The 12,162-nt window shown below is 41.1% G+C and overlaps 1 protein-coding gene across 10 annotated transcripts in view; it reads right to left on the reverse strand.

The window, feature by feature from the left end:
• AREL1 (apoptosis resistant E3 ubiquitin protein ligase 1) overlaps positions 1–12,143 on the reverse strand; it is a 57,576-nt gene extending 45,433 nt beyond the window's left edge. For all 10 annotated transcript variants that reach the window (XR_001446347.3, XR_013395119.1, XR_003730900.2 and 7 more), the window contains exon 1: positions 11,996–12,143. The gene's annotated coding sequence lies outside the window, so the exon portion shown is untranslated. The remainder of the gene's footprint in view (positions 1–11,995) is intronic.
• Between the last annotated feature and the right edge of the window lie 19 nt (positions 12,144–12,162).

A 12,162-nucleotide genomic window follows, 5' to 3' on the forward strand; every position in this document is an offset into this window, starting at 1 on the left:
CTCTGACATGCCCTGGCGACATTTTCCCCATTGTCTTGGTTCCTCTTTACTTATGCAAATTTCTGTAGCCAGCTTGAATTTCTCCTCAAAAAATGGGTTTATCTTTTCTATCGCCACTGTCAGGCTGCAAATTTTCCAAACCTTTACACTCTGCTTCCCTTTTAAACGTAAGTTCCAATTTCAGATCATTTCTCTCAAGTCCAAAGTTCCAGAGTTCTAGGCAGGAGCAAAATGCTTCCAGTCTCTTTGCTAAAGCATAACAAGAGTGACCTTTGCTCCAGTCCCCAACAAGTTGCTCATCTCCATCTGAGACCACCTCAGCCTGGATTTCATTGTCCATATCATTATCACCATTTTGTTCAAAGTCATTCAACAAGTCTCCAGAAGTTTCAAACTTTCCCATATTTTCCTGTCTTCCTCTGAGCCCTCCAAACTATTCTAACCTCTGCCTGTTACCCAGTTCCAAAGCTGCTTCCACATTTTCAGGTATCTTTACAGCACCGCCTCACTTCCAGTACCAATTTACTGTATTAGTCCATTTTCACACTGCTGATAAAGACATACCAGAGACTGGGTAATTTATAAAGAAAAAAAGGTTGAATGGACTCATAGTTCCACATGGCTGGGAGGCCTCACAATCATGTCAGAAGGCAAAAGTCATGTCTTACATGGCAGCAGGCAAGAGAGGATGAGAGCCAAATGAAAAGGGAAACTCCTTATAAGATCATCAGATATTGTGAGACTTATTCACTACTGTGAGAACAGTATGGGGGAAACTACCCCATGATTCAATTATCTCCCACCAGGTCCCTCCCACAACAATGGGAATTATGGGAGCTAAAATTCAAGGTGAGATTTGGGTGGGGACACCCAAACCATATCAAAAGATAATGAGTAGAGAATTAAACATGTTAAGTTTGGAGTGTCTACAGGATATCCAGGTGAATATATTCAAAAGGTACATAGAAATAAGCACATGAAGCTAGAGAGATGCCAATATCCTGAAGACACGGAAAATGGCAAAGACCACCATAAAAAGCAGAGACCAACCAACCAACAAACAAACAAAAAACCAATCATAGAACCCTGAGGGGATCAACCTTGAAAAAAAAAAAAAAAAAAAAAAAGGAGCCAACAAATGAGAAGGAAAAAGAGGACAGGAGGAGAAAAATTGTAAAAGTAGTTTATCAGAGGCAAAAGAAAGTGATTATTTCTAGAAATTGGTCATAAACAATATCAGATCCAGTAAAGATTTCTGCCAAAGGGGGGACACAAAATCAGCCCCCAAGTTTTCTTCCTGAATTATCTGTGACACTCATTTTCTGATCTAGTAACTTCTTCAATACATTTATGTCTTATTTCTATCTCATTAATAAGAGAATATTAAACTAAACTTGACCTGACGCTGATAATTAGTAAACTCTTTGCAACTCAATTCGGTAATACTAATTATTATTTCAAAATCATTTTAATGCCTATAACAAATTCAGATCTAAACTAATCTGAATCCACTGTCAATCTCAGCAGTCGGCAACCTTTTTGGTACCAGGGACCAGTTTTGTGGCAGACAATTTTTGCATGGACAGCAGGTGGGAGGGTGATATCAGGATGAAATTGTTCCACCTCAGATCATCAGACATTACATTCTCATAAGGAGCACACAACCTAGATCCCTCACACCCACAGTTCACAATAAGGTTCATGCTCCTATGAGAATCTAATGCCGCTGCTGATCTGACAGGAGGTGGAGCTCAGGTGGTAACGCAAGTGATGGGGAGGGGCTGTAAATACAGAAAAAGCTTTGCTTGCTCACCCGCCATCACCTCCTGCCGTGCAGTCCTGTTCCTAACAGGCCATGGACTGCTGAAGGTCTGTGGCCCAGGGATTAGGGACCCCCGCCTATCCTGTATAAATCACTGGCCAAAAAATCTCCTAAGTTTTTAGCACCGCCAGTAAAATCAGTTTTACTGAGGTATAAATAAACATCAATTTGAAATGTACAATTACTTTTGACAATGGTGTAAGGTTATTATATAAAGTGTAGTCATGACACAAAACACTTCATCATCCCCAAAAGTTCCCTTATGCTCTTTGCAGTCAGTCTTCCTCCCACAAGCCCCTGCACAACCACCGATACGCTATCACTGTAGTTTTGCCTTTTACAGAATGCCTTATACATTTGCATCACATGCAAAATGTAGTCCTTCGTGTGTACCATTTTTTCACTTAGCATAGGTTCTTAGATTCATACATGCTGTTACATGTTTCAGTAGTTCACTCCTTTTTCCTGCAGAGTAGTACTCCATTAAATGGACATACAGCAAATTGTTTATTCACCAGATGAAGGACATTTGGGTTATATCCAGTTTGGTGGTATCATGGATAAAGCTGCTATGAACATTAAGCTACAAATCGGTAGACACATGCTTTCATTTCTCTTGGGTAAACATATAAGAATGGGACTGCTGGCCGGGCGCGGTGGCTCAAGCCTGTAATCCCAGCACTTTGGGAGGCCGAGGCGGGCGGATCACAAGGTCAGGAGATCGAGACCACAGTGAAACCCCGTCTCTACTAAAAATACAAAAAATTAGCCGGGCGCGGTGGCGGGCGCCTGTAGTCCCAGCTACTCAGGAGGCTGAGGCAGGAGAATGGCGGGAACCCAGGAGGCGGAGCTTGCAGTGAGCCGAGATCGCGCCACTGCACTCCAGCCTGGGCAACAGCGTGAGACTCCGTCTCAAAAAAAAAAAAAAAAAAAAAAAAAAAAAAGAATGGGACTGCTGGGTCATATGGTAAGTATATATTTAACTTACAAGAAACTGCCAAACTGTTTACCAAAGCGGCTGGACCACTTTGCATTTCCACCAGCAATGCACAAGAGGCGGGTTGCTCTACATCCACCAACACTTGGTACCGTCTTTTAAGTTTACACATTCTAACAGGTGTGAAGTGATAGTTCATTGTGGTTTTAATTTGCATTTCCCTAAGAACTAACAATATTGAGTATTTTTTCATGTGTTTATTGGTTATTTGTATTAGTTTCTTTGAAGTATCTATTCAAATCTGTCTTTTTTAAAAATCGAGCTGTTTGTCTTCTTACTATTGAGTTGTAAGAGTTCTTTATACATTCTAAATGCGAACCCCGAATATCTGAGACAGGTCTCAGTTAATTTAGAAAGTTTATTTTGCCAAGGTTGAAGACGCGCACCCAGGACACGGCCTCATGAGGTCCTGACGACATGTGCCCAAGGTGGTCGGGGCACAGCTTGCTTTTATACATTTTAGGGAGACATGAGACATCAATCAAGATGTTTATTGGCTCAGTCCAGAAAGGCAGGACAACTTGAAGTAGGGAGGGGGGCTTCCAGGTGAGAAAAATGATTACATTATTTTGAGTTTCTGATTAGCCCTTCCAAAGGAGGCAATCAGATATGCATCTATCTCAGTGAGCAGAGGGACAACTTTCAATAGAATGGGAGGCAGATTTGCCCTAAGCAGTTCCCAGCTTCACTTTTCCCTTTAGCTTAGTGATTCTGGGGCCCCAAGACTTATTTTCCTTTCACATAAATACAAGTCCTTTATTAGATAAACATTTTGCAAATATTTTCTGTGGTTTGCCTCTTCATTTTCTTAACAGAAAATACACTTTTTAAAGAGTAAAAGTTTCTAACTTTGATGAAAGCCAACATAAATTTTTTGTTCATAGTTTGTGGTTTTTGTGTTCTATTTTTTAAAACTCCGCCTAGCTCAAGGTCACAAAGATTTTCTCCTGGTTTTTTTCTAGAGGTTTATCTAAAAGTTTCACAAGAGAAAATTCTCTCATCAAATTTTTTAACAAGACTTTTTAAAACTCCTGCATTCCATTTATCTCAGAGTTATTAAGTTTTATTCCCTCTGTTTCTTTCAAATTCAATGCCACACATTACCATACACTATTTAAGCTATAGTCTGTTTCTTTTTTTTTTTTTTTTTTTTTTTGAGACGGAGTTTGGCTCTTATTGCCCAGGCTGAAGTGCAATGGCACGATCTCGGCTCACTGCAACCTCCGCCTCCCAGGTTCAAGCGATTCTCCTGCCTCAGTCTCCCGAGTAGTTGGGATTACAGGCATGCACCACCATGCCTGGCTAATTTTGTATTTTTAGTAGAGACAGGGTTTCTCCATGCCCATCAGGCTGGTCTCGAACTCCTGACCTCAGGTGATCTGCCCACCTCAGCCTCCCTAAGTGCTGGGATTACAGGCGTGAGCAACCACGCCCGGCCCCAGTTATAGTCTATTTCTGAATTTGGAAAGATTTTAATATTTTAACAGATTTTTCTTCTCTTCAATCTAGTAAATGGAATGCTTAAATTTAGCCAAGGTTTTAGTCCTTCACTTCTCTCCAAATCCACGTAAGACCTCTGCACCCCTGATACTGGTTCTCAAAACAACAACTAAATTCCACAACCCAGAACATGCACCTTGAGGTTAAGCCAGGGGCAATAAACTAGTTACCCTTCTGGCTTTAAAGAGAGTCTTTTATGAGATCATTCCCACCTTACTGAGTCACTCTAACCTGTGATGAGACTGGAAAAAGTTGTCCTATAAATCACTCACTGGTTAAATTAAAATTTTGGCTTATTAAGATTAAGCTAACCAAGATAAAAGTCATTCTGCAATTCTTTTTTTTTTTTTTTTTTTTCTGAGACGGCGTCTCGCTGTGTTGCCCAGGCTGGAGTGCAGTGGCCGGATCTCAGCTCACTGCAAGCTCCGCCTCCCAGGTTTACGCCATTCTCCTGCCTCAGCCTCCCGAGTAGCTGGGACTACAGGCGCCCACCACCTCGCCCGGCTAGTTTTTTGTATTTTTTAGTAGAGATGGGGTTTCACTGTGTTAGCCAGGATGGTCTCCATCTCCTGATCTCGTGATCCGCCCGTCTCAGCCTCCCAAAGTGCTGGGATTACAGGCTTGAGCCACCGCACCCGGCCAGTTCTGCATTTCTTATATCAGTTTGGATTCTCTCTATCGCACCATTCTCTCTAAAATAAGCCAGAGTTCTTCAGACCCTTATTTCTTTTTGTATAGTATATACAAAGGCATAGCTTAGATTCAGCTGTCCCTGGAGTTGTTTCCCATTCGTTCTCAGCACAGTTTAGAGAAAGCAGGAAAAAGGGATTCAAAGCTAATGTGAGTGTAACAGGGAAAACAAGAAGTGAGAATTTCTCATTGCTCATTTTGTATCCTCATGGGGAGAAAAACAAGAGAGAAAACTGGCTCATCTATGTCACTGTCCCATTCTTAACCCTAAATCTGGAAAATACTAGCTTCAGTTTCCTACTCCATCCTATCCTGATGTGTTTTCTATATACAAAACCGACTCTACTATGCCTGAGCCACAGAGGACAGGCCCCCATGTTCCCATCTCATGGCAGCTTTTATGCTTAGGTGACCTTGGACCACTGAATCTTGGCTATAACAGGAAGATTTTAAAAGTAATTCTCTGAATCTGACAAGCCGTCTCCCTCAATAAGTCTAGGAAGCTATTATTCCATTAACTGTGCCTGAAGTGGCAGGCACACAGCCAGATCTGCAGCCCAGTCGGGTGGAACTGGAATGGTCACATGTATACTTAAAAGCTAACTCTGCCTCTACTACCATCCACTACTTTCAACTCTGTGCTTATTTTTAAGAAAAATAAATTATTTATATAATTGAAAGGAAAAACAATGTTATTTAAATGAGCATTTTACAGTTAAGATTCTAAGAAGAAAAACTCAACTAGCCACAGATATGGTACCCTAAGATAGCTTGATTTGAAGGAGAAACTCAACACTTACCTATTCAAAACAAAATTTCTGTTGACCTAATAATTAATTTTACCAAAGAAAGGTCTATTAATTTCTTCAAATGCATATTAAGAAGCGACTACATGCCAAGCAATATGTTGGACCCTAAGGATTCCAGAATGAGTAAAATATCCTCAACCCCTTAGATATACAAAAGCTTAGTAAAGAAGACAGACAAGTAAATAATTACGTAGTTATACTTCCATGTAGTAAAATCTATGAGGTGAGCATGGAGTGTATGGATGGATACCTTAATCAAGATGAGCTCTTAGCGTCTCAGGAACGTTCACATCACGCTCCTGGAAGCAAAGTCAACTCTTTCATAGAGTTAACAATGCGTTGGGGGTCAAGGAATACAAAACACTACCTATGAAGTATTACTTATTCTCAGGGTCAATGACTCTGGTCAGAGGGGCTTCTTGGACCACATACATAGCATAGAAAAAGCACTCACTGGAAATACCAACTTATTTATCAAAATGACACACGATCTGATGGGGCACAGTGGCTCACACCTGTAATCCCAGCACTTTGGGAGGCCGAGGCGAGCAGATCACCTGAGGTCAGGATTTCGACACCAGCCTGGCCAACATGGTGAAATTCCATCTCTATTAAAAATAAAAAATTTAGCCAGGCTTGGTAGCGGGCACCTGTAATCCCAGCTACTCGGGAGGCTGAGGCAGGAGAATTGTTTGAACCCAGGAGGCAGAAGTGGCAGTGAGCCAAAATGGCACCACTGCTCTCCAGCCTGGGTGACAAACTCCATTAAAAAAACTCCATTAAAAAAAAAAAGAGGACAGGCGCAGTGGCTCACGCCTGTAATCCCAGCACTTTGGGAGGCTGAGGTAGGTGGAACACGAGGTCAGGAGATCGAGACCATCCTGGCCAACAGGGTGAACTCCTATCTCTACTAAAAATACAAACAATTAGCCAGGCGTGGTGGCGGGTGCCTGTAATCGCAGCTACTTGGGAGGCTGAGGCAGGAGAATTGTGTGAACCTGGGAGGCGGAGCTTGCAGTGAGCCGAGATCGCGCCACTGCACTCCAGCCTGGGTGACAGAGTGGGACTCCATAAAAAAAAAAAAAGAAATTACACATGATCTAACTGGAATGTGGTATTTTGGATTCAGTTTGGGGACAGAAAAAGGAAATCAGTGAAGAAACTTGTGAAACCCAAATAAAGTCTATAGTTTAGTAATAGTATTGTACCAATGTTAATTTCTTAAATGTGACAGTATGTGCCATGGTTATATAAGAAGTTAACATTAGAAGAAGCTGGGTGAAAGGTATACAGGAATACTCTGTACTATCTTTGCAACTTTTTTATAAATTTAAAATTATTCCACAATTTTAAAATATTTAATTACATATGGTGCTCCCCTTTACATTCTCACTCCCCCTTAGGATTCTAATCATGTCTCCCTAATCATTGCCCCAATTCGGGTAATGCTGGCTTAAAACTTTTTAAGTATCTTTTTTAACCCCCTTCTATGAACTGTTTGCACAGCCCACCTGGGATTTCTTCTTTACCAAGACATGAAAAACTAGATCACACTTGGGAAGTTTTAACTGTTTTCCGTTCCTAATATGTTTACCATATATACCGGGAGTACCTTGAATTTGAACTTCCCAAACTGGACAAGAGAGGGGTTAAAATAACATGCTCTGGGTCTCTGGATAAAAGCAAGGGGACATTACAGAAAATATGTTGTATATTAATAGATTATCTAATCTCTGGCCAAAAAGTACAATATACAGAACATCAATTAACAGATGTTAACTATTAGCATCTCAACAGTAACAAGCTGCACCGAAATAAATGCCTTTGCTCTGAAAAACATGATGCAAATTGCTCAACTGTTCAAGGTAACAAAAACTCATAAAATCATATGGAACCGTTCAATGAGACTAAATGACAAAACATGTATCTACCATGACTATTAGTTTCTAAAAGCTAAGTGAATACCCATCTTTATAAACTCTATCTTGTAGAACAGTTTTCAAAAAAGCCATCAGGAAAACATCATTATGGTGCTGTAACACCATATCAACGGCTCCGGCATGCATGTGTGTACACACACATACACATACACAAACTGCAACAAGGTTAAACAACCTCCAAAGTTTGAAAACTACTATATGAAAGAACACTAGTGAAGGCTAAGCATTCAGAACGCTTCAGAAGCGACTACATGCCAAGCAATATGTTGGACCCCAAGGATTCCAGAATGAGTAAAATATCCTCAACCCCTTAGATATACAAAAGCTTAGTAAAGAAGACAGACAAGTAAATAATTACGTAGTTATACTTCCATGTAGTACATGGAAGTATACTTAAAAGCTAACTCTGCCTCTACTACCATCCACTACTTCAAAGAAAAAGAAACCAAATAAAAATAACTGAAATTTAAACCCAAGTTAGTTAATAGCTAAAGTCATTTAAAAGGTAAAACGGTAAGGCACAGTGGCTCATGCCTCTTGTCCCAGCTACTCAGGAAGCTGAGGTGGGAGGATGGCTTGAGGCCAGGAGTTCAAGATCAGCCTGGGCAACACAGCAAGACCTAATAAATAATAAATAAAAGGTAAAATGATACACTAGAGTCCATTAAGGTAATAAAATCTGATCTATTACATGGTACTAATATGTTGATAGTAGTAAATAAACATTACACAACAGTACTCTGACCTGGACCACTTCCAGAAAGATGAACAGGTAGAGTAATTCCTCTAAAATATTTCAACTCCCACATCTCTATTCAGCCACCAACCATACTTTATCTGTTTACAAGTCTCTCTCTAACACAGGACTGTGGTGAGATTGCCCAGGACAGAATGGGCCCTCAATAAATGCTTTCTGAATGAATGAGCAAGCGGCAGTAATCTATCTCTGAGGTATTCTTGCAAAACCAATTCAATATCAAGACCTCAGAAGCAGAACATGCTGTATGCCATGCTACCATATTTAGAGGCCGGCAAGTTAATTGAAAAATAATTAACAGTGACTAATGTTCGTTGGGAGAAAAAAAGTCCTATCATGCAGGTCAGAAAAATAAATGTAAAAACTATAGCTTGAAAATGGACAAAAAAGTGAATCTACTTATAACTTTCTAACATTGAAATACAAGATATTCTTTAAGGAGTCTTTCATTATCCAGAATAATTTTATAAAGAAATTTGATACCAACTTAAATTAGTAAGTTAGAACAATTAGTGAATGGAATGAAGTCCAAGCCCAATTATGTGTTCAAACTGTGTGTCCAATGCCTTGGGCAATTTTTTCTCTTCAAGACTGCAGAAAAATGCAAAACAACCCTCTTGACTGCTGAGAAGGACTAAAATCATTTCTTTTCCTCACAAGTATGTGCCCAAAAGCAATTACTTTCTGCTCCCATCCATCACAAATCAACACCACCTCCTGGCTTCCCATCCCCCACTTTCCATCCCCATCAAAGAATGCTGTAGAGTATCTGACCACTTTCATTTCAACAAGCTATAAGAACCTCAGATTGCAATAAAATTACAACGCAACAAAAACAAATTTTTCTAAGCATGTTCTTATCCCCCATGGTGTTCCTACACTAATTTAGCTCCCTGTTAGGTATTAACAATCAAGGAAATCAGAACACTCTCAATAGAGGTTACAATAGAAATTACAAATGGCCTTTTTTTAAGTTGTTATTGTTCATGGATTCCAAAATTCAAAGTACACATTACCAGAAGACTGTTTTTCTGTCAGTGCCTGAATTTAAGTGCAAATTACTATTTAATGATATGTAATTTTCCCTCAGAACCTATATATAATACTAATCAGTCAAATGTTTAAGAAGAATAACTGACCATGTTATTTTAGCTTTTAGACAATAAAAAGCTTATTGTCTAACCACCAAGAGATACATAAAAAAACTGGTTGCTATTAGCTCTACACATGAATGACAGCTTGACAGAGACAACCTGCTCCAGAAAGATTAGGAACTTCTAGTAACCACAAATAGGGTAAAGCAGAAGGCACATACAGTATCTGTAGCTACTATTTCTACATCAAAAATTCCGAGCCCACAGATATGTAAACTATCAAGCTATCTAAATGAATGTGTGTCTGAAAGAGAAAGGAGAAGCAGAAAAACAGTTTACGCCCAAATCAAGAGAAGAAATCACCATGCGATTGAGCGTCCCAGGACCTGAAAACTTAATAAGGTTTTTGAGGTTTATGAACACATTCAAGTTCCAGTGCAACTATGTTAAAATAAAATGGGGCTGGTGCCGGGTGCAGTGGCTCAAGCCTGTAATCCCAGCACTTTGGGAGTCCAAGGTGGGCGGATCACCTGAGGTCGGGAGTTTGCGACCAGCCTGACTAACATGGAGAAACCCCGTCTCTACTAAAAATACAAAATAAGCCGGGTGTGTTGGCACACATCTGTAATCCCAGCTACTCGGGAGGCTGAGGCAGGAGAATCGCTTAAACCCGGAAGGTGGAGGTTGTGGTGAGCCGAGATCACGCCATTGCACTCTAGCCTGGGCAACAAGAGCGAAACTCCGTCTCAAAAAAAAAAAAAAATAAATGGGGCTGGGCACGGTGGCTCACGTCTGTAATCCCAGCACTTTGGGAGGCCCAGGTGGGTGGGTCACCTGAGGTCAGGAGTTTGAAACCAGCCTGGCCAACATGGTGAAACCCCATCTCTACTAAAAATACAAAAATTAGCAAGGTGTGGTGGCACACACACGCCTGCAGTCCTGGCTATTCGGGAGGCTGAGGCAGGAGAATTGCTTGAACCTGGGAGGTGGAGGTTGCTGTGAGCCGAGATAGCGCCACCGCACTCCAACCTGGGCAGCAGAGGGAGACTCCATCTCAAAAATAACATAACATAACATAACATAGGCATAAAGTTCCAACCCTGCCACATATCCTCAAGTTGGAAGACACACAATGGTAACAACAGAAAACACTCTGGGTAGTCTGGTTTACACTCTTCTAGGGACCTCGCATGTTTACTATGAATAAATATAAGTCCTGAAAACATCCCAGTAAAAGAGTGCTATTATGATTATCTCCATTTTACAGATAAAGAAACTGAGACGCAGATAGATTAACTAACCCAATGTCATGGCAAGTTATGAGGCAGAGCAAGGATTTTAACCCCATCAGTCAGACTCCAAAGTTCGTGTTAAACAACAAACCGTGTTTCATCATAAGGGTTATACAACGGTCACCTTTTTTGAAAAAAACCTGATAACATTTTTCACTTCCAATTCTAGGACAGCATCATGCAATAAGAAAAGTATGACAGAGGTACCCATTCCATTCCCAGCTTGCTCAGTAGCCTGAGAATGGAAGACAAAGTGTAAAAAATAAATAAATAAATAAAGGTATAGACTATGGAATCAAGAGACTCAGACCCCTGAATAAAGTCTGTGGCTCAGTTTCCCCATATGAAAAACGAGAGTATTTATGTTATTGAGATGGTCAAAGAAGGCAATATGAATAAAGTGCCAAGTACGGTATACAGGATGACGGTTTTAATCTAAAGTTCACAGACATCCAAAGGGTCCACAGATGGGCTTCAGAGTCCACGAATCTCATAAAAAGTGTCTTACAAACTGTATGTGTGCCCATTTTTTAAAGAATTGTTCCTGGCTTTCCACAAACTTTCAAGAAATAAGTTATCTCCAAAAGGTTAAGAACCACTGGAATACATAGCAGGTACTCAAAGAAAAAAGCTACTTTTTCCTGCTTGTTCTCACAAATTCTCTCTTTTTATTTAAGGATGACACACCAAGGTTTCACAATAAATGTCCATTGTTTCTCACCATTTTCCTGGCTTGGGTAAGCAGTAACATGCAAGCTAATGCCCCAATTCTCTAGCGATAAGTCTAAGCCCTCAAACACTGCTTCATTTCTCTTTTCACTGAGACGAGTACACGGTATGTACTCGAGGAGTATCATCCACCTAGCTGCACAAAGCACCATATCGGCTAGGAAAACCAAGTAGGAACCACAGCCTCAGGGTTGGACCGTAGACACCGGATGCCCCAACGCCGCAGGGTGAGGAGAATGTGTTCCCCCAAACTACTGGGCAAACCTGGAGTCTGACCCCCCTACCCTTGTCCTCCCTCCCTCTCTCTGGAACTCTGGTGAAGGCAGGTCTTCTGGGCTCTGCCTAGGGCTGCAGAGAAACGTTACCCGAGCCGGGGGTTGCAGCGCGATGAAGTTCCAGCTCTGGTCTCCTGGGAGGGGGCAGCAGCACTCAGCAGAAGACGGGATCTCCACCCTCCCACCAAGAGACCCCAGAGTTGGTCTCTGCCCGGCCTGGGAACCGGCTCGGGGGTTTGCCGTTTCCCCAAGGAGCT

This window comes from Macaca mulatta, chromosome 7 (assembly GCF_049350105.2).
Source record: "Macaca mulatta isolate MMU2019108-1 chromosome 7, T2T-MMU8v2.0, whole genome shotgun sequence".
In the NCBI taxonomy this organism is placed as follows: domain Eukaryota; kingdom Metazoa; phylum Chordata; class Mammalia; order Primates; family Cercopithecidae; genus Macaca; species Macaca mulatta.